The 23,633-nt window shown below is 43.0% G+C and overlaps 1 protein-coding gene across 1 annotated transcript in view; it reads left to right on the plus strand.

Moving 5' to 3' along the window:
- The first annotated feature begins 2,890 nt into the window (after positions 1-2,890).
- Positions 2,891-23,633, plus strand: part of LOC124112758 — a 42,701-nt gene continuing 21,958 nt past the window's right edge. Inside the window, exon 1 of the mRNA XM_046472887.2 lies at positions 2,891-2,972. The gene's annotated coding sequence lies outside the window, so the exon portion shown is untranslated. The remainder of the gene's footprint in view (positions 2,973-23,633) is intronic.

Below are 23,633 nucleotides of genomic sequence, written 5' to 3' on the forward strand. Positions count from 1 at the left end.
ACGTGTGTGTATGTGTGTGGCTGCTTGTACCAGTCCGGACTGATGCTGATTTATAGTGCTAGCTCACTGAGATACCATGCCGCAGTTTAACATGAATACCTCAGAGACACAGTATACTGACTCCGAACCGACCAGTCCTTGTTTTAGTCCTTTAATGCCGAGCGCCAGACAGGGTAACAACAAGTACCATCTTTTAACGTATTTTGGTATGACGCGGCCGGGGATCGAACCCCGGACCTTCCGCTCTCCGGGCGGACGCTCTACCACTAGACCACAAACAAACAAATAAACTACACGCTGTACTAAGGATGGGAATATACGTTGATTTCCAAACCAGAGTGAAACCACCTCACTATGTCAAGATGGCTGGTTTCCCTCTGTCCTCTAGTGGTGAACATAATATGAAAATAAGTGATGACACCAGGTGCCGCCCCGGTACTGCACCCGAACCAAATCCATTCATTTAGGAAGCTAACCTTGCATATGCTGCTCATATTTGATGCCAATCGGATGAAATAATTGCTCTTTGAATAATGGAGAAATAGACGGTCAGTGTTAAACATACTCGTTCTGACATTTTTTACAGAGCAACACTTTTCTGAATATGAAACGTGCCGAATATAACGCAGAGAAAAAAGGACGCCCAATACTAAAAAAAAATATAGCCGAAGTATGCCGCAATTGATCTTTTCAATGGTACACATGTCTGGATGTGTTGTCCTAGCACTTGTCAATGATGCTAGCTCATTTTGTCTTTTAGATCGTTACACGGTGCTACTCCGACTGCTGAAGGAGGCTGTGGGTAAATACTACTTTGCATGCGCAGTAAAAGGTTTCCAGCTGACAACGTTGCATCGCACAACAAGGGACCTTCATTGAACCGCTTCCTTGATTCAGTATGGTGTCATTACGAAGGAACATGCCAACATTAAAAAGTCGAAGGCCGCGGGTTGCTTACTGATTTAGAAACAACGTGTGCTCTAGAGTTCGAAAAACACGGTCACCACAGGAATGATAGTAATCTAAGCACACTTTAGATTTGCTTATCCCGTGCAAGTCACGCAACTAATGATTGAGGAGTCATACAATACCAGTGTGGGTTGCTTTTCTTATTCGAAATAGAGTGAGTGAGTGAGTATGGTTTTACGCCGCTTTTAGCAATATTCCAGCAATATCACGGCGGGGGACAGCAGAAATGGGCTTCACACATTGTACCCATGTCGGGAATCGAACCCGGGTCTTCGGCGTGACGAGCGAACGCTTTAACCACTAGGCTACCCAACCGCCCCTATTCGAAATATAACAAGATAACTTTGATCCAGAGGATCAACGTGGCGCAAAGAAATTTTGTAGCATACCTACCTATTGATGCAAGTACCTTTTCTGTCATAAAGTGCACTTGTGTAACCAAGAAGATTACAGATGTGGTACCTTCAGAATCAGGAATGAGAATATGACACATTTCAGGTACCTTGCCTTTCGCATCTTAGCTGCAAGCAGGCGAGGAGCGCAAGCGCTCGAGGGCAGGTAAACCAGTCTAGTGCAGAGCGCGCACCCCTCTTATGATTGTGCCGAATAACACAAACATCTTTAGTGTAATTAGGAACGTTTTAAAAAAATGTTTTCATAATTATTTTAGTATTACATATGTACGCAGATCATTGTACATATGTGAGACCAAAGACGTTTATACAATACGTCTTCGGTGAGGCAAAGATAAAGTTTCTTTTAAAAGTTTCTTTACATCTTTCCAAATAATACCCCCCCCCCCGGAACTTTCTCAAACCCAAAACAAATAAAGCATGGCGCCTGGCGCCGTGAATTAACAGCCATCAGTTTGATATACATACACATTGGATGTATAGGAAGTAAAACCTTAGGTTTGTTTGTTGTTTTACGCCGCACTCAGCAATATCCTAGCTATACGTCGGCGGTCTGATAATAATGTTGAGTCTGGTTCAGACAATCAAGTGATTAACATCATGAGTATCCTTCTGGGATAGGATGACATGCATCAACCAAGACAGCGAGCCTGACTACCCGATCCCGTTAGTCGTCCCTCATGACAAGCATAGTCGCCTCTTACTGCAAGCATGGGTTGCTGAAGACATATTCTTAACCTTTGGTCAATTTCGTGTAGAATGGCATCGTTGGTCATCGCTATATGTGAACCGCTTTCCTTTTGGTCAAGTCGCCCAAAGGGAACCGCTTTCCTATTGTTGTATAACTGCTATACAAGCAAACACGAGTCCTATCAACTTTCACAGAGAGCACATTTTAATATACAGTATAAACTTGCCCGATATTTTGATGAACGTTTCTAAACCCGCACCCTAAAGCAACCCCATCGCCACTAGCTACTCTGCTCAGACGTATATTATTCGGTACAAATGTTCAAATAGTAATAATAACAACAGTTACACTAACATTTCTATAGTTTTAAATTCCACGCATGTCGGTATTCTCATGAGGCTATAATATCAATGGATCAGCGCACACTCGAATTTCATTCTCAGCTCCCAGGGGAGTATACTAAAAATACCTGCATCTAATTTGTTCTTTGCTGACCAACTTTATTTTTTCTCTGCAACGGCACAATGAGTTAACTCCACGTTTCTATCGAATCCAAAGACATTAAAGATTTATACAAGATATAATCGGTCTCCTCAAAGAATGGCCTGGTTGTAATTAGATATTATTGAGTAATAATTACCCTCCTCCAAGTCGACTCTTGTAACACGCTTTTTCTTCAGATTTCCTGAGTATCTATAAGATAAACCCTATTAACCACACACCTTACCGAATCAAGCAGGTGACCATGGCAACATTCAATCGATATTTCTCTGCTTGGAAATCTTTGATGGTATAGGCGGAAGCCGCGTGCCGCAGTGCAACATGGTATAGTCGTCTGCTCCGTACAAATCTTCAATGGTGCGACTGCCACTTGTCCAGTCTCGCTGTATCAATCTAAGGTAAGACCTGCCTTTAGTGTTTCGTATTTATATCTGACATCGATCAAGTACTGCTGTATGGTCAGCATACCTTTACTGAAGCGCACATCGGAGTTGACCAACGATGTCCGCTTGCAAATCGATGATTCTCCGTTCACAGCTGAATTGGGCGCAGTGTTGATATGGGCTGTTCGGCTCTGTTACGATGCGCCAGGCTACAGAGGAACCCATGGAACTGTTACTCTGGGTAGTTGATCGCCCAAGTCTGCTGCCAACATTGATTTCTTAGGGGAAGGGAGAAGGGAGGGGCAGGGCTTTGTGGGGATGAGGTCTTCGCAGTGGGAGTGCTCGTCAGTGGTCGTATTGTTGAACACGCATTCCTAACCTCGGTCAGGGTGTTCACACTTTGTTCCGTTGTCTTGGACTATTACTGATGGTGACAACGGACCTATTACACACTGACATTTGAAAATTGTCTAATGTTAATATGCTGACTCGAATGGTCATTTATAACGCGACGGTTGTATAATGTAGACGTGCCTAGGATAATTGTCAATGTATTTCCATATGTGGACGATGACGATATATTTTGAATAATCGCCGTGTTAAAATCATTAACTGTCGAACAACTAAATTATGCTAGGGGTACAAAAGTACTATTTCTCACAAACCCATAATGGCTACCTAATCAATGCCAATACATGTTAAGATTAAATGCATTTATCTTGTAAATATATATTTTTAATATAAAAACTAAAACTAAAATGTGAGCAGTGACTCCATATAAATAAGTCAAAAGACAAGATGATCTAAGTTGCAATAGGTTAAGAGAGATAGGCATACCTCTTCATATGACCAGATTGTCGTACGGACAATTTGTTCCAGAAAGTAATATTTAATAGTCGGTCCGTATAACAGTTACCGGCGTATGGATAATCAGATATCCAGAGTTAAGCACCTTATTCTCCACATGGCTTTCCGCTTCCTGACATGAACGTATTTCCTTCAATAAATGATAAACGTCATACACCTACCATGAAATCAGCACACAAGATATGCCTACCCTTTAAGTTCTGATGTGGATATGATCACTCCACCATTTATGGGCCTGCTCTTCCGATTGTCATACCCATCATTCGCCATTAGCTAATCGTGAAGCTACCATTAGCACTACACTACTGTTGAACCAACATCAACACTACATTACCACCTGTGTAACTACCATCAACAATACACTACCACCTCTGTAACTTCCATTAACACTACACTCCCACCTGTGTTACTACAATCAACACTACACTACCACCTGTGTAACTACCATCAACACTACACTTCCACCTGTGTAACTTCCATCAACACTACACTACCACCTGTGTAACTACCATCAACACTACATTACCACCTGTGTAACTACCATCAACACTACACTACCACCTGTGTAACTACCATCAACACTACACTACCACCTGTGTAACTACCATCAACACTACATTACCACCTGTGTAACTACCATCAACACTACACTACCACCTGTGTAACTACCATCAACACTACACTACCACCTGTGTAACTACCATCAACACTACACTACCACCTGTGTAACTACCATCAACACTACACTACCACCTGTGTAACCAACATCAACACTACACTACCACCTGTGTAACTACCATCAACACTACACTACCACCTGTGTAACTACCATCAACACTACACTACCACCTGTGTAACCAACATCAACACTACACTACCACCTGTGTAACTTCCATCAACACTACACTACCACCTGTGTAACTACCATCAACACTACACTTCCACCTGTGTAACTTCCATCAACACTACACTACCACCTGTGTAACTTCCATCAACACTACACTACCACCTGTGTAACTACCATCAACACTACATTACCACCTGTGTAGTTACCATCATCACTACACTCCCACCTGTGTAACTACCATCATCACTACACTCCCACCTGTGTAACTACCATCAACACTACACTACCACCTGTGTAACTACCATCAACACTACATTTCCACCTGTGTAACTACCATCATCACTACACTACCACCTGTGTAACTACCATCATCACTACACTACCACCTGTGTAACTTCCATCAACACTACACTACCACCTGTGTAACTTCCATCAACACTACACTACCACCTGTGTAGCTACCATTAGCATCACAACACTAACTCTACAATACCACCATAACCACCTTAGTTCGAAGGTAGCTACCATTTCCACCACTATGACCACCAAGACGACCATTAGTTTTTCTAGCAGGTCCACTACTATAACACATACTATTATTACCGCCCTATACCGAAAACGACTTCTTCTACCACAATGACTCCGTTTGCTGCTATTGCTTTTTTAAGTAGTACAAACGTTACTTTGCTCAAGGTGCATACTGAGAGTACCCTCACCTGGGAGCTGGGAGTGAGTTGTGTTGAATCCAGCTTTGAGCAATGTTTCAGTTATATGATGACGTGTCAGCCTGATGTGGGAGGTAAGTCTCAAGTAATGAAAGCCTTAAATGTTTGCCACTTTGGTGAAATCCACGAACAAGGAATGGTGCTGACAAACATACACAGGGTGAATCTGGCACTCGAACCTACAATCATAGGTTCATGGCACGACTAAGGGACACAACCCTGCACATCAAACTGCGGCGTTCTAGACAGTGGACAGTGCAACCAGTCGCATTTATATTTTATTTGTTCATCTTGACCATGTGATATTAATTATATTTCTAGCGTGTCACAATACGTGTCAAAACATCAATATGCTATCTATCCGTACTCTTTTTGTATATTCACACAGTGCAGTATGCCAGCATCAGAAGTATCCATACATTCCTATTTCTACCGGGTACCCATATGACAGCAAATGTCATTTGGTAAGGGCGATAACTGTATTCGTATTGTTAAATTATAGTTAACAATGCTAGATATGTGAGACGATTGAGAACATGCGAAATACCAATGCACCCATTTACCATTTGGAGAATCGAACTCGGACGCCATGCTTGTTATGTGCCATTGTCCCTCCACGGCGATACTTGCCGTCCTGTTTCTAATAATGTCCTTTCCTGTCATTCCTTAGTAAATAGTGCCAGCCGAAAGGCCATAATCGATCTAGTTTGTAGAACGTGAATTTTCCAACAAAATCCAATCAAGGTAGATTATGAAACGAGGACTTTTATCCAAAACCTCAGTTTTGAGGTATTACCCAAGTACACATAAGCGTTACAGTGGAATAAAAAGAGTAGCTGATGATTATTCTCTCGCTAATGCCTTTACTAAATACAATCAGGCAAAAAGGTATCGGAAAGTAGATTATGTTCAAATAACGATTAAAAGAGCCACCACAGGTCAATGCAACGTTAAATGTTAAAGGGGAGTTTTAATCCTTGATTGAATAAAATGGTAAAGAGGAGCCATGTGATCTCATGACCTACGTCATACCAGCTCATTATTAACAGTTTTTCGCTTTTAATTATTAAAGAAAATATAATTTTTAACCCAGATTTGTTTAGTTTCGTTCCATTGTAAGGGCCTTATTGCGTTCCTATCCAAAACAACCAACAACCGCAAAGCATCTGTTAGCCTACCTAATTACAATTTTTGCTCAATCCCCGTCACGAAAACGGTTAACAGTACTATAGGGGAATGTGACGTCATTTGACGCTGGTCTATTATTCTCCGCGGATGTCCCAATCAAGCGTTTGATGTACCGCCGTGTTCCAACCTAGCAGCCTTTCTCCTCAGATTGAAGGTCTTGTCCCTGAAGCCGTTAATGGCTATAATCACAAGTTGCAGGTTTCATCTTTTCCGAAATGTCGAACAGGTCAACAAGATCTGGCCATGAAATTGCTTTCAATCAAATCAAATTACGGAAAAGAGCATTTTTTCTCATCCTTGATAGAGGCCACGTACGAATTAGGGTCAAGCTTGTATGGGTTCTGTAACGAAGGTTTCCGTCTTGCATGTTCATGGCTCCGTGTTGGCTCTGTGTTGGCTCCGTGTTGGCTCTGTGTTGGCTCCGTGTTGGCTCCGTGTTGGCTCTGTGTTGGCTCCGTGTTGGCTCTGTGTTGGCTCTGTGTTGGCTCCGCGTTGGCTCCGTGTTGGCTCCGTGTTGGCTCCCGATTTCTTATTCATGTACATTACAGTGACGCTGTAGGAATAAAGTCATGTGTTTCCATCGGAAATACTCCTTGACGGTACATCGATGCCATTGTTACCCGAAAGTTAGAGACTGAATATTTTTGTTGTTGCCTATGAAGCACTGCGTTTTGTTACTGTGGCAATATCCCAGCAACATCGCGGCGGGCAACACCAGAAACGGGCTTCACACATTATACCCTTGTGGTGTGTCCGCGTGACGAGTGGACGCTTTAACCACAAGACCACCCCACTGCACTTCCCACACTCTTGAATCCACTGATGATGCAGATGCGAGCTTATAAAATGCTAACGCTAATTCAGCACAATTTTAACACATTGCACCTCTGTGCAAACCCGAGACTCAACCCTAGACAGCTTAACGACCGATCTTCTAAACTGTTATAGATCTCCGCACTGCCCCCACTGACGACACCGCATCAAATTTCCTAACGTCCACTCGCGACCGGCTGTTATAAGCACGGTGCGTACCATAACCCCCGACAACTGAGATTATCACTGTAGCACTGCCTTTTCCTCGCTACCACCAATATTTTTTTTTGCCATAGGTGCTGCGACAGCTTTAATATGAGATCTTAAATCTTGAAAAAAGCAGGGATGTCTCATGCATTGCTAGCGCCACCTATATGTGACATGGCCATATCCTTGGTCTGTTATACCCGGCCAGATTATGGATTACCGCGTGACGTATGGTAGAATATCAGACACTGACGGGAAGCGTGAATCAATAATGTGACAGCTTTAAAAGTAGTCTGCCTCGTCGACTAATTTTGACTGCGACCCAAGAGTACTGAATGTGGAGTACAAGACTGGTTGTGTGTGTGTGTGTGTGTGTGTGTGGTGTGGTGTGGTGTGCGCGCGCGCGCGTGTGTGTGTGCGTGCGTGCGTGCGTGCGTGCGTGTGCATTCGTAAGAGTGTATATGTAGGTGTGCTGGTACACGTGTATGCAGTCAGTCATATTGAATAGATATTAGATTAGTGACTGTGCACCGTTTTGTCAGTACGTGTTTGCGTGTGTGCGTGTGTGCGTGTGGAATGTTGAAGATAACATAAGATGGATCAGTGGTACTGCGTTGGCGTACATTTGCGTATACATTTGCGTATACATGTGCGTGTGCGTATACATGTGCGTGTACATGCGCGTGTACATGTGTGTATACATGCGCGTATAGATGTGCGTATAGATGTGCGTATACATGTGCGTATACATGCGCGTGTACATGCGCGTGTACATGTGTGTATACATGCGCGTATACACGCGCGTATACATGTGCGTATACATGTGCGTGTGCGTGTCCCTGTGCTTGTGATTACTTAAGATTAATTTGTGGTGCTGTAGTCGGACATTGTTTGCTCTATAAGCCACCTTTACCCCTCCTTCATTGCTGTTTTATCCATTAATAATAATTTACATCAGCTATCTCAGCTCCATGGTATTCCCCGTGCCTTCATCTTTCTTAAGTTTCTTAAGTTTCAAATAACTACAGTCACCAGCCTCCTTGGTGCTTAAAATGCTTGGTACCTGCTCAGTACCCGATCAACTCTAGAAAGTCGGTTGTCTGTATGGATGTGACCTTTAACCCCGATGGTATACACCGTGTCGTCTGTACGATAATTACACCTGTTTGATTCTACTAACGCTGACTGGCGTAATTGAGCTGAAAGATTGATTACAGATGAGAACCCGCTTTTCCCACCCCCAACGCCTCATTGAAGATATTTCTGCTTTAACTCCTATTTTACCCTGCTTGTTGATCCCATACGGACCTTCTCATGGTGTTAATTTGACTGGTTAGCTGCTTGGAATGGGAGAACATAGATAACCCATGGACACTTTAAAAGTTACCCAGACAAAAATGAAAATAATGCTCTTTTGTTTAAATCGTGTGGTCCCCACTTGCGGTTCGAACCACTTCTTTTCAATATTTTCATTCTGATGTATGGCATACCTTCTTGATAGAATGTGTACTGTAATGTTCAGGCGATCTATACTTACCATGCTGTGACGTAAAGTCTACATCACTTGTGTCTATGGTTCATCAAGCATTATCATTCAAACTTGAATCCTCTGCTTTAAATACCAAAACAACAGCCACACTTGACCGACAACCCATACGTAAACATCCATGGGATTGAGACTTTGTATAGATTTGTTAATTTTTAATACAGTTAAAGACGACATTTGTTCTTAGCGTCCTATTGGTTTAAGGAATGAAAGTTTATCATAAATCAATAAATATGTGGCGTTTTTTGTTATTGTTTTATTCCACCTTCCGCATTATTCCAGTCCAATGACGGCGGAGACATAAACACGTAGCTTCATAGAGTGAGTCTATTTGGGGAATCGAACCCGTCACAGGTGTTACGGGGCGGTCTGGTAGCCTAGTGGTTAAAGCGTTCGCTCGTCACGCCGAAGACCCGGGTTCGATTCCCGACATGGGTACAATGTGTGAAGCCCATTTCTGGTGTCCCCCGCCGTGATATTGCTGGAATATTGCTAAAAGCGGCGTAAAACCATACTCACTCACTCACTCACTCACAGGTGTGACACGAAAACACTGCACCCACCAGTCTCTATTCAAGAATCAAGAATTTATACTCACAAAAACTTTATGACAAGAATAAATATATTCAGTATTTTTTTATTGAATCAATATCTGAATCGCAATGTATTTTTTTCACGCGATTCCCGAATCGAAAACATCATTTCATATGACCAAAACACATCGAGTTTCCTTCGCTGGAGAGGAAGACAGAGTTGATTATAGATTTCAACTCCTCTATTCGTTCATTGCGACGTTTCGCTTCAGATGCCAGTGTCTAGTGGTGCTACTGAACCTGCTTGATAAAGATACCAGAGAAACGTCGCAATGAACGAATGAAGAAGTTGAAATCTATAATCAACGCTGTCTTCATTGATGCTACAACTTCTAAAAACGCCACTGAACTATATTCTCTTGAGTTTCATTGTCAGCCGAACATTTCATAAAGCAAGCGTATGAGTGTATGTACCAGAGGTAGATACAGGATTATAGGCACGTCTGTGCAGGGAGATCGAGGCATGCTTGTTTCCACCTGTCAACTCTGTGTACACACCAGAGGTAGATACAGGATTATACATGTGTGTGACACGTCTGTGCAGGGAGATCCAGGCATGCTTGTTTCCACCTGTCAACTCTGTGGACACACCAGAGGTAGATACAGGATTATACGTGTGTGTGACACGTCTGTGCAGGGAGATCCAGACATGCATGTTTCCACCCGTCAACCCTGTGTACACACCAGAGGTAGATACAGGATTAAACATGTGTGTGACACGTCTGTGCAGGGAGATCCAGACATGCATGTTTCCACCTGTCAACTCTGTGTACACACCAGAGGTAGATACAGGATTAAACATGTGTGAGACACGTCTGTGCAGGGAGATCCAGGCATGCTTGTTTCCACCTGTCAACTCTGTGAACACACCAGAGGTAGATACAGGATTATACATGTGTGAGACACGTCTGTGCAGGGAGATCCAGACATGCATGTTTCCACCTGTCAACTCTGTGTACACACCAGAGGTAGATACAGGATTATACATGTGTGTGACACGTCTTTGCTTGGAGATCCAGACATGCATGTTTCCACCTGTCAACTCTGTGTACACACCAGAGGTAGATACAGGATTATACATGTGTGAGGCACGTCTGTGCAGGGAGATCCAGACATGCATGTTTCCACCTGTCAACTCTGTGTACACACCAGAGGTAGATACAGGATTATACATGTGTGAGGCACGTCTGTGCTTGGAGATCCAGACATGCATGTTTCAACCTGTCAACTCTGTGTACACACCAGAGGTAGAAACAGGATTATACATGTGAGTCACGTCTGTGCAGGGAGATCCAGACATGCATGTTTCCACCTGTCAACCCTGTGGACACACCAGAGGTAGAAACAGGATTATACATGTGAGTCACGTCTGTGCAGGGAGATCCAGACATGCATGTTTCCACCTGTCAACCCTGTGGACACACCATAGGTAGATACAGGATTATACATGTGTGAGACACGTCTGTGCAGGGAGATCCAGACATGCTTGTTTCCACCTGTCAACCCTGTGTACACGCCAGAGGTAGATACAGGATTATAAATGTGTGAGACACGTCTGTGCAGGGAGATCCAGACATGCTTGTTTCCACCTGTCAACCCTGTGTACACGCCAGAGGTAGATACAGGATTATACATGTGTGAGACACGTCTGTGCAGGGAGATCCAGACATGCGTGTTTCCATTTGTCAACTCTATGGCAGCCAGTTTAGCAGTTTACCAATTGTTATTCATCATATGAGTCAGATAGGTCCGTGTATGCACGTTCGTCATGGCAGGGAGTGACAAGTTAACGCTTTCACAGCTGTCGCTTCAGGATAAATAATATAATTTTCAAGGATTGTAATAAAAGAAACTTCAGGAGTTTGGCAATTGCGTTAACCTTTACGTCACGAAGACATGACACTTGGACAACAACCTCTTTACTGTTTGTAACTTCATGTCCCTCCATCAGAGAGTAATCGTATGTATGTAGATATGTATATATGTAAGGGAATTAATGTACAAAGATACTATAAGTTATTGTTATTTATATATGAACTTTTGGCGGATCATATCTTAATTTCTTTTTACTTTGAAGTACAGTGGGGAAATCGAGCTTCATAACCTAGTTTGCATTTGTTTAGTGAACATTGAACCATTGCTATAATGTGTTACCACGTCTAGAGCACACTAACGAATGGTCGATAGATCGGGCATTGAATCATTGTTATATAATGTTACCACGTCTGAAGCACACTAACGAATGGTCGATAGATCGGGCATTGAATCATTGTTATTTAGTGTTACGTCTAGAGCACACGAACCTATGGTCGATAGATCGGGCATTGAATCATTGTCATATATTGTTACCACGTCTAGAGCACAATAACTTATAGTCGATAGATCGGTAATTGAACCATTGTTATATAGTGTTACCACGTCTAGAGCACAATAACTTATGGTCGATAGATCGGGCATTGAATCATTGTCATATATTGTTACCACGTCTAGAGCACAATAACTTATGGTCGATAGATCGGGCATTGAATCATTGTCATATATTGTTACCACGTCTAGAGCACAATAACTTATGGTCGATAGATCGGGCATTGAATCATTGTCATATATTGTTACCACGCCTAGAGCACTATAAGTTATGGTCGATAGATCGGGCATTGAATCATTGTTATATAGTGTTACCACGTCTAGGGCACACTAACCACTGGTCGATAGATCGGGCATTGAACCATTGTTATATAATGTTACCACGTCTAGAGCACAATAACCTATGGTCGATAGATCGGGCATTGAATCATTGTCATATATTGTTACCACGTCTAGAGCACAATAACTTATGGTCGATAGATCGGGCATTGAACTATTGTTATATAGTGTTACCACGTCTAGAGCACTATAACTTATGGTCGATAGATCGGGCATTTAATCATTGTTATATAGTGTTACCACGTCTAGGGCACACTAACCACTGGTCGATAGATCGGGCATTGAACCATTGTTATATAATGTTACCACGTCTAGAGCACAATAACCTATGGTCGATAGATCGGGCATTGAACTATTGTTATATAGTGTTACCACGTCTAGAGCACAATAACTTATGGTCGATAGATCGGGCATTGAACTATTGTTATATAGTGTTACCACGTCTAGAGCACAATAACTTATGGTCGATAGATCGGGCGTTAAATCATTGTCATATATTGTTACCACGTCTAGAGCACAATAACTTATGGTCGATAGATCGGGCATTGAATCATTGTTATATAATGTTACCACGTCTAGAGCACACTAACCACTGGTCGATAGATCGGGCATTGAATCATTGTTATATAGTGTTACCACGTCTAGAGCATAATAACGAATGGTCGATAGATCGGGCATTGAATCATTGTTATATAGTGTTACCACGTCTAGAGCACACTAACCACTGGTCGATAGATCGGGCATTGAACCATTGTTATATAATGTTACCACGTCTAGAGCACAATAACCTATGGTCGATAAATCGGGCATTGAACCATTGTTATATAATGTTACCACGTCTAGAGCACACTAACCTATGGTCGATAGATCGGGCATTGAACCATTGTTTTATAATGTTACCACGTCTAGAGCACATTAACCTATGGTCGATAGATCGGGCATTGAACCATTGTTTTATAATGTTACCTCGTCTAGAGCACATTAACCTTTGGTCGATAGATCGGGCATTGAACCATTGGTATATAATGTTACCTCGTCTAGAGCACATTAACCTATGGTCGATAGATCGGGCATTGAACCATGGGTATATGCGTTCTATATACTGAACACGTATTGTCCATAAACAAATTAGGGACCGATTTACAACTTACTATTGCTTCTCAATAAACAATACTTGGTACCCTTGACTTATATATGTTAACAGTGTACTGTATGTGAAGCAATGGTATTTTGCACGTCCCAGACATTAAGTGTAATGAGTGAGTGAGTGAGTATGATTTTGAGCGGCTTTTAGCAATATTCCAGCAATATCACGGCGGGGGACACTAGAAATGGGCTTCACACATTGTACCCATATCGGGCATTGAACTCGGTCATCGGTCGTGACGAACGAACGCTTTAACCACTAGGCTACCCAGCGCTCCACATCTAGTATAGGGCTCAATGATTCTGTATATATACATCACAAATTATAGGTTACTATTGAACATACTTAGTACCATCATGTTATATCTATTCAATTCTGTTTATTGTATTCAAGGCCATTTACCCACATACAAAGGTACATGATCTTTATCTATCCTCTGTCTTCGATCTAGCACGCCATCTTCTGGCAGAATTTGACTCCTTTGTCATTCTACTCCATCGGGATCCATCATACACAGATTGCATAGGACCTGTCATGCTTCACGGCGCGCGTTAAAGCAAAGACTATCTCCAATACTCTATTGCCTGTTTGAGTCGGCGAGTTATCCACTTTGAAACACGTTGAGATCACTTAATGTCGGACTGTGGTGTGATGTCGGAGAGGTCGGTGTGCGACTGCAGATGACGTCACATCATACAGTCGATGGTTGTTCAGTTAGCAGATTGTGATGAAATCCCAGTTATAAGTTTTTTATAGGCAAAGAAAGCGTGATATGAGTTTGTGTCAACAGCATTCTTCTGACATGCACTCAGTAAGTAAACAGGAAAGTGGACATTGATTGGGAAAAGAGACGTGGTTGGTGAGTTTGCATGTTTGGAGAGTGAAGGCGATGGTAGTCAATACAGAACAAACTGACGGAATCAGCGTGCCACATTATTATTGAAACTTTACTAATGTAAACACTTATCACAGCCATTATCTAGGTGGTGTTGCGTCACATGTATTGAAATTAGAAACTGAGACAAATATTCCGTCGGGCGGTTGATAAAGGATGACACCTGGTCAATCATACTGTCTGTGTGATATAGTTCCTTGTTGCTCTACGGGTATTACTATTGTGCTTTCTTAAATTACTTCATGATCAGCAACAAATGTTGCAGATGATTTTGGTAATGGGTTTTCTCAGTAGCGCAAGGGATATGGTGTACGGATATGATCTGTAATCGGCCACTTTAATGGCAATACATCAAGTTTGTATTATTGCTAATTACAGGGCCAAGCTATTATTCAACGTTTGATGGCTAATTGTACCGGCTCTGAAGGAAACAAAGCAAACTGCCAGCCATAAGAACAATAGTCATGGGGAACTGAAAAACAGGATTGATAACTTTAACAACTGAAAAGAGAAGCGTGAGGTACACACTTTAGCACACTATTGCATGCAACGGGTGTTGTATTGTTGTTTACATGACCGGCTCCCTAGTTCGAACATGACTGATAACTCTGACTAATGACTAATGCATTTTGTTCAACTTACATGCAATGAGATTGTGTTTTTATTTGTTTTTGCTGTTACATGCTGCCTATTTTGCGATAGCGGCAATAGTATGTATCGATCCTCCATCTATCACAGGTTGAGCATCTGATGGAATGTGGTGTAGGCTCTTGTCGGATCATGGGTTTCCCTGAGTTGTGGTATCTGCTACAATGTGGCTAATGTGCACATGTTCCATTGCCCTGTGACCGTGTCTGCAGGGATCTTGTGACCACCAGTATTTGAGAGGTGATGTGTCTCAACGAGAACGAGCGTGCTGGAATATGCTATGTCTCCGTAACATGGGGCAGCACAAGACCACAACGCCTGTGGGGGGGGGGGGGGGGGGGGGGGGGGGGGGACAATTAACATGGTCATAGCTACGCCTGTGTAATATGGACAATCTGCTTGATGGTAACTACGACTGTGTAGGATGGACAATCTGCGGGATTGTGGGCTACGCCTGTGTACGATGGACAATCTACTTGATTATAGCTACGACTGTGTGGGATGGACAATCTACTTGAGTGTAGCTACGAATCTGTGGGATGGACAGTCTACTTGATTATAGCTAAGACTGTGTAGGCTGGACAGTCTACTTGATTATAGCTACGCCTGTGTGGGATGGACAGTCTACTTGATTATAGCTACGACTTTGTAGGATGGACAGTCTACTTGATTATAGCTAAGACTGTGTAGGATGGACAGTCTACTTGATTATAGCTAAGACTGTGTAGGATGGACAGTCTACTTAATTATAGCTACGCCTGTGTGGGATGGACAGTCTACTTGATTATAGCTACGACTTTGTAGGATGGACAGTCTACTTGATTATAGCTAAGACTGTGTAGGATGGACAGTCTACTTGATTATAGCTAAGACTGTGTAGGATGGACAGTCTACTTGATTATAGCTAAGACTGTGTAGGCTGGACAATCTGCTTAATTGTAGCTACGACTGTGTAGGATGGACAATCTACTTGATTATAGCTAAGACTGTGTAGGATGGACAGTCTACTTAATTATAGCTACGCCTGTGTGGGATGGACAGTCTACTTGATTGTAGCTGCGACTGTGTAGGATGGACAATCTGCTTGATTGTTACCACGACTGTATAATACGGACAGTCTATTTGATGGTAACTACGACTGTGTAGGATGGACAATCTACTTGATTATTGCTATGACTGTGTAGGATGGACAGCCTGGTTGTTTGTCGCTACCACTGTGTAATACGGACGGTCTACTTGATTATTGCTACGAATGTGTGATGGCTACATATGTGTATGGACAATCTACAGTCCTGATTAAGACGCGATGCACACAACAGGCGTTTACAGGATCTACTAATGTCTGTTATCCCCACGAAGGAGCTTTAAGAAACCGATATATCCAGCACTGGTCAATAAGTAAGTGACCATGCGAAGTGTATGGAAAACAGACCTATAGCAGCTGCGGTCAGCGCCCACAACGGCTCTCCGAGACTAAGTGGCAATATGGGTTGCATGGAAAACAGATCCATAACAATCTTAGCTTGGAATACCCATCATCCCTATTCAGGTATTCATTAGGTACCACAAAGAATAGATCTATATCCAGCATGGGTAGTCTCTAAGATGACCGCAAGCAATCATCGATGTGACAAGGATGTATTATTCAGTCGCCAAATGTATTGTAATATATTTCATGACAAGGTTGGCGAGCGGCTATAAAATAGATATGTGAGGTCACCTGTACAAAGGGTATTTTCAGGTTGAGCACATTAGGTCGGTATCTGTAAAGATCGATAGGATCTTGTAACCACGAGCATAAAGGTGTAATTGAAAACAGGTTCTCTTGTATGAACCCTCGGGGACTCCTTGTCAGAACATGTATCCAGTACCGCAAGCTGGCTGGATGAACCGACAGTCTGCTTTGCCTGATCGCCTGTAATCGTCCCCAGTTGGCGTGGTGCTCAATGAGGATCCAGGTTCGAATTGGTCTTCAGCAACCCACGCTTCTCTAAAGAGGCGAGACACGGGATTGGGTAGTCAGGCTCTCTGACTTGGTTGGGGGCGGGGGAGTAGTCTAGTGGTTAAAGCGTTCGCTCGTCACGCCGAAGACCCGGGTTCGATTCCCGACATGGGTACAATGTGTGAAGCCCATTTCTGGTGTCCCCCGCCGTCATATTGCTGGACTATTGTTAAAAGCGGCGTAAAACCATACTCACTCACTCTGACTTGGTTGATGCACGACATCGTGTACCAATTACGTGGATCGATGCTCATGATATCAATCACTTGATTGTCTGATCAATTATTCACAGACCGCCGACATATAGCTGGATGATTGCTAAATGCGGAGTGGAACAAGAAGCAGACAAACAAATCTTTCAGTCACTTGCTTGGCCGTGATAAATTATACCCCCCCCCCCCCCCCCCCCCCCCCGATATAGCTGGTCTGTATCTGAGTGTGGCGATAAAAATATCCATTCCCTCACTTGTATCAAATGACGAAAATCGGATCTGTTTGAATCAGGAATAATGCAGTATCCATGGAAAGACTTTCCCCTTTGGAGGCAAATAAAGGACGGGCTATGATTAGGGCCTATATGATCCACAGTAAGATGGTGGTAGAAGTGAGCAATTACTTTAGAAGTCGTTATGAAAGTTTCCACGTGTTTTCCTGCGCATGAGAATTATATTTTGTTGAACCCACCACTTCCATGTCTGGGACTCAAGACAACACTACTTGTGTAGGGAAAGTAAATTATGTCAACAAGTTTGCAATTAGAAGTTTTCAACAAGCGTTTATTAATATTTACATTTGAGCAAGTCTTTTGTCCAATCAGAATCCATCAGGGGATATAGATAAAAACAGTGCGAACATATTTAAAGCTCATTTAATCATACTTAGGTCCCTGATTATGTGAAATATCCAAAATATGCCGATGTAAGAAAGAAAAAAACTGCTGTTAGTCTGCCATTTGGAAATGACAGATATATTCTACACAAATATTGTGAGTTTTCCGTAACATTAAATTTTACGATTTCAAGACGTCCCTCACCGTCCCTATTTTAATAAAAATACGTGTATTTGAGCCATTTTCGAAAATCTTTCAATAAAGCCCATTTTTATAGCAAAATCATGACGTCGATAAAGGTCAAAATAATCAGGTTATTGTGACCTTACGCGATTCAATTGGATCTCATCATCTAAATGAGTTTCGCAGATGTACATCACAACGTGACGAGCCACGGCTGCAGCAGAAAGTCAAATCTGGATGTTTCTGATGAACCCGATAAAAATGTCCACAATCGACAATGAGAATTATCGATGACTAACATAGCTGCATGCTGTCAGTAACGAAAACTACCCAGATCCGATCGCCCATGGTGTGTGTCTACGCTTCTACCAGGTCATACGAGATGTCTGGACAGACATGCGGAGACGGCGTCCGCAGTCGCCATCAGCAGCAATTAGACCACCATGTGAAGTGTACGGCCACGGATCTGGTCTGAGTGACCATGCTGGTGCCGTGTGCCAGTGGAGGAAGGAAGCCCGTTGTGTAGGTCCTATGTCTCTCCTATTGATTCCGAAGCCGAGTGTTTGTCATTGAGCCAATTCCCTTTATTCAGCTCGATATGTACATGAAGTTGTGGGTCGGTGTAGTCTGGCTGCTGTCGATGTGGTGGGACACAAGTGACGTTATAACGTGGTCAGAGGACACTCACCTTGTGTCTTGGCAAATATCAATACGTGTCCGAGGACAATTCCAGGAAGCGTAAGGCTGTGGGTTCTTCGACTGGGTAATCTTTGGGTTCCACTTCAAGGAACTTCAGCTGGAATGCAGGTTATGGGTCGCACTAAATGATAAAATGAATGAATGCATGCTTGTTCTACTCGTTGCTTCTACAGTGACTGGGTTGGAGTCTTCATCCTTAGCAGTTGTGAAGTAATTATAACTACAGTTATTGACTAAAGATTCGATGACATAACGGGGCGCTGAATTAGCGTAGTGGTTAAATCTTTGGCTCTTTTCTCCTTAGACCCGGGTTCGATGCCCCAGATGGTGCAATCTGCGAAGCCAGTGTGACGCTCACTTGAATCCCATGTGAAACCTATCTTATAAATGTACATTATTATTATCATTATTTACAGATTAAAATAAAAAATGCAGCAAAGAGGGTTTGGGTGATCCTGGCACAGTTAGGCTGGTTAGGCTCATCATCAGCTCAGGGCCCTTGCCCCGTCTACACGCAGCCCAGGCAGCGAATGGGACTTCTCCCAGGAACGCTGCCTAGTCAAACCCACCCAGAACTTTTCGGAGAATGTGAAGACTCCCCAACACTGCAGCCTTCTGCATTACCCAGATTGACAGAAGGGATGTATTCCTGGTAGCAAACCCGGGTACTCTCCCGATTTCAGTCAACAGATTGGGAGGTACCAAACCTAAGGCACCGAAAATAATGGCGAGTCGGACAACTTGGTACTTGGGATGCAAGCGTGACATTTCGAAAGCGAGGTCTGCATATTTGCCATTTTTTTCTTCAATCTTGTCAATCACATTAGTGTCAAAGGGGACAGAATATTCAATGATATATAATATGATTTCTTTGGATTTATCAAAAAGGACAAGATCAGGTTTGATTGCCATGATATGCCTGAGGCTGTATACGGGCCTATACCTAAGGATTTTGTATTTATCATTTTCCATGACCCCCTCTACATATTCCGGGTCGTACCATGGATGGACCTCTGTGTCAAAACCACGAGCATGGCGAAGACGGTAATAAAATGATCGAGCCACCCGATCATGTCGCTTAAGATACTGTGTTTGTGCCAAAGCTGGGCATCATCTCACAATGTGTTGGACAGTCACATTTTGATGCAAAATCACACATTGTCGGTTTCGAGTTGGAAGTGACTAGTCCTGAGCAGCAAACAGAAAGCCTTCTGTTTCACTTTTCAGGCCAGACGACTTCATCCAAGCGAAGGACTCTGCAGGATTGCTGATCTTCTCAACAGACTGCACATAAACTCGATGCAGTGGTCGTTCAGAAAGTCTCTCCTTGAAAAACTGAGTCTGGGCCGATTTGACATGGCACTTCGCTTGGTTGACACTCATTTCTGTACCGTCCAGTAGTACAGAACCATCAACAAAATCAACACCGACATGCCCTGTTTTCATCATGAGTCTTGACATGTTTCACAAGAGGATCATCAGACAAATAAATGTGTGCAAAAGTGCACAAAACAATTCTATGACGAAGAGCCTCCACATTAATCAAACCACGCCCTCCCATCATCATTGGCAAATATGAGCGATTGAGGGAAGAGCGAGGGTGGTGGGATCTATTGTCTGACATGATTCTTCGTGTGAGGGTGTCAATACCCTGAATTTCTTGTTTCGTCCAATCAACAACACCAAAAGAATACGAAAGGACGGGCACAGCTTAAGTATTTGTGGCTTTGACCTTATTGCGAGCGTTCAGCTCTGAACTCCATATTTATCATCATCATCATCATGATCCACATCATCATCACCACCACCACCACCACCACCACCACTACCACCATCACCACCACTACCACCGCATCATCATCATCATCATCATCATCATCATCATCATTTCTGTAGATTGTCTGTGAAATGTCATTGTCTGTTGGCACCTACAAATGTACAACCAAAATTCGACATTCGAAGCATACAAATCGACTTCTAAGAGGTCGACACTTAATCAAACAATATCCCGACACGAACCTCCCATCCACATCGCCCGCTTCCGTGGCGTAGTGGATGGAGCGACTGTCGGGAGAGCAGACGATCGGTGGTTCGGTCCCCGTCCGCGTCATGCCAAAGGGCGTCAAAAGATTGTCCGGCGTCCGCGATTAATGGGTGTAACACAGACTTGTGGACTCAGAGTCAGCATACTGTGTCTCAGTGGAGTATCCATGTTAAACATCGGCATGGTATCTCGGAGGGCAAGCACTTAAAAACCGGCATTAGTCCGGTTACACACACTTACAGTAAAATACGTTTATAACGAACACGCATATAACGAACTGACGGATATTACGAACTTTATTTTTGCTCCCAGCCATTTGCTGTATAGATGTTGTATATATGCTTATAACGAACTACGGTTATAACGAACTAAAATAAGTGGTCCATTTTAGTTCGTAATAACCGTAGTTTAATTTTACTGTTAACACGGTGAGTGAGCTCCCTTTATGTCTCCGTGAAAAGGTATGAATGCGATGGCTGATTAGAGTGCCTCACGCAATAGAATCCACACTTACCTATTTAAACAAACCTATTATGGTTAATATGGTTAAAATATATTAAAAACCCTATTAATTATACTAGTGAGTGAGTATGGTTTTACGCCGCATTTAACAATAGTCCAGCAATATGACGTCGGGGGACACCAGAAATTGGCTTCACACATGTCGGGAATCGAACCCGGGTCTTCGGCGTGGCGTGCGAACGCTTTAACCACTAGGCTACCCGACCGCACCTAATTATACTGTGAGTGAATTCCCTTACGTCTCTATGAAAAGCCGCCTCCGTGGTCTTGTGTTAAAGCGTCCGCCCGGAGAGCGGAAGGTTAGGGGTTCGATCCCCGGCCGCGTCATACCAAAAGACGTTAAAAGATGGTACTTGTTGTTACCCTGTCTGGCGCTCGACATTAAGGGGCTAAAACAAGGACTGGTCGGCTCGGAGTCAGTATACTGTGTCTGAGTGGGGTATTCATGTTAAACTGCGGCATAGTATCTCAGTGAGCTAGCACTATAAATCGGCATCAGTCCGGACTAGTACAAGCAGCCACACACACACACGTGCATGCACGTCGCTATATAAGTGCAATAATCTTGGACGCGACGTTAAACCCAATTTCACCTCACCTCTATGAAAAAGTATTAATTTGTTGCGGTAGTTAATAAGTGTCCGTGACGCAACACTGTTTTAACAAAAATTACCTATCTCAGCAATATATACTTCTCTGAATACAGTTGATCATACACCATTAATGTGAAGATAATATCACATATGTATAGATACATATATCATCCCAAATTAATACCGGAATAGAATGATGTCACGTGTATCGTATTTATATATCGATCGGCCTTGAACAAGCCCATGTGCTATCAAGAATCGCCATGGTATAATTGAGCTAATATTATATAACGCGGCTGTCAACAATATTCCAGCTATATCATGACAGTCTGTAGATAAGTAAGTCTGAACCAGGAACATCAGTGACGTTAATCACGAGCAACGAGCCATGCATGTGGCTATGTCGACACGCAATCAGGAACCTCACCGAGCCTGCCCACGCTTTAAGTCGACTTTACGACAACCATTGGTTTCTGGACATCATTACATAATTCCATTCAATAATCTGTAAAAGGTATTTACTGCACTTGAATTTTCAGAAATCGTGTAGCTTTTTAATTTACTCTTAAATAGCGAATTGTGTACACTACTACCAGGCTGAATGATAATTGTAATGCGTTCGACAGTCCCCACAACACGAAGGTTCGATTCCAAAATGGTTATTATGATTGTGTGTATTACTGATTGTGCCCATTCACAGTGTTATCTGGCGACGTTTCACTATTGCTAAAAGTGGCGTAAAGCCATGCTCACTCACTCACTCACTCACTCACTCCCTCACTCGCGCTCACTCACTCACTCACTCACTCACTCACACACACACTCACTCACTCACTCACTCACTCGCGCTCGCTCACTCACTCACTCACTCACTCACTCACTCACTCACTCACTCGCGCTCACTCACTCGCGCTCACTCACTCACTCACTCACTCACTCACTCACTCACTCACTCACTCGCGCTCACTCACTCACTCACTCACTAACTCACTCACTCGCTCACTCACTCACTCGCTCACTCACTCGCGCTCGCTCACTCACTCACTCACTCACTCACTCACTCACTCACTCACTCACTCACCTACTCAAGCATGCCGGGACTTCACTGCGGCCTACATGTCCCTCTGCCCGAGTGAATGAAGTTGTATACCGAGCACAATCTATAACGTGCGTGATGAATTCGTCTCATCATGCACTTGGATACAAAGCAATTGAGGATACCAGGTGCAGCAAACATCGCCGACATTGAAATGTGTTACTTCAGCCTTGAAATAGACTCATGTCTAATGCTCCGCAGCATTGTCACCAGCACTAATGAATTTCCTGGCACGGAGCTGTGTCTGTATTAAAACCGAATCTTGTATAGTTGGGTCCTCCCACCACTGGTCTTTGTGCCTTGGCTTCGATGGCAGCAGTGTCGGGAGCACAGTTTGCACCAGTAAGGTGTCGAAGGAATACAACGATCAACAGGACATATGTAACGAACAATCGGTTATAACGAACAAAATGATACATATAACGGACAATGGGATAAGGGACAGTATGTTACATATAACGAATAATGGGATATAACGAACAATATGATACATATGACGAACAATATGATACATATAACGAACAATGGG

The sequence above is a fragment of the Haliotis rufescens genome, unplaced genomic scaffold (genome assembly GCF_023055435.1).
Source record: "Haliotis rufescens isolate VD_foot unplaced genomic scaffold, xgHalRufe1.0.p SCAF_2, whole genome shotgun sequence".
NCBI classification, from domain to species: Eukaryota; Metazoa; Mollusca; class Gastropoda; order Lepetellida; family Haliotidae; genus Haliotis; species Haliotis rufescens.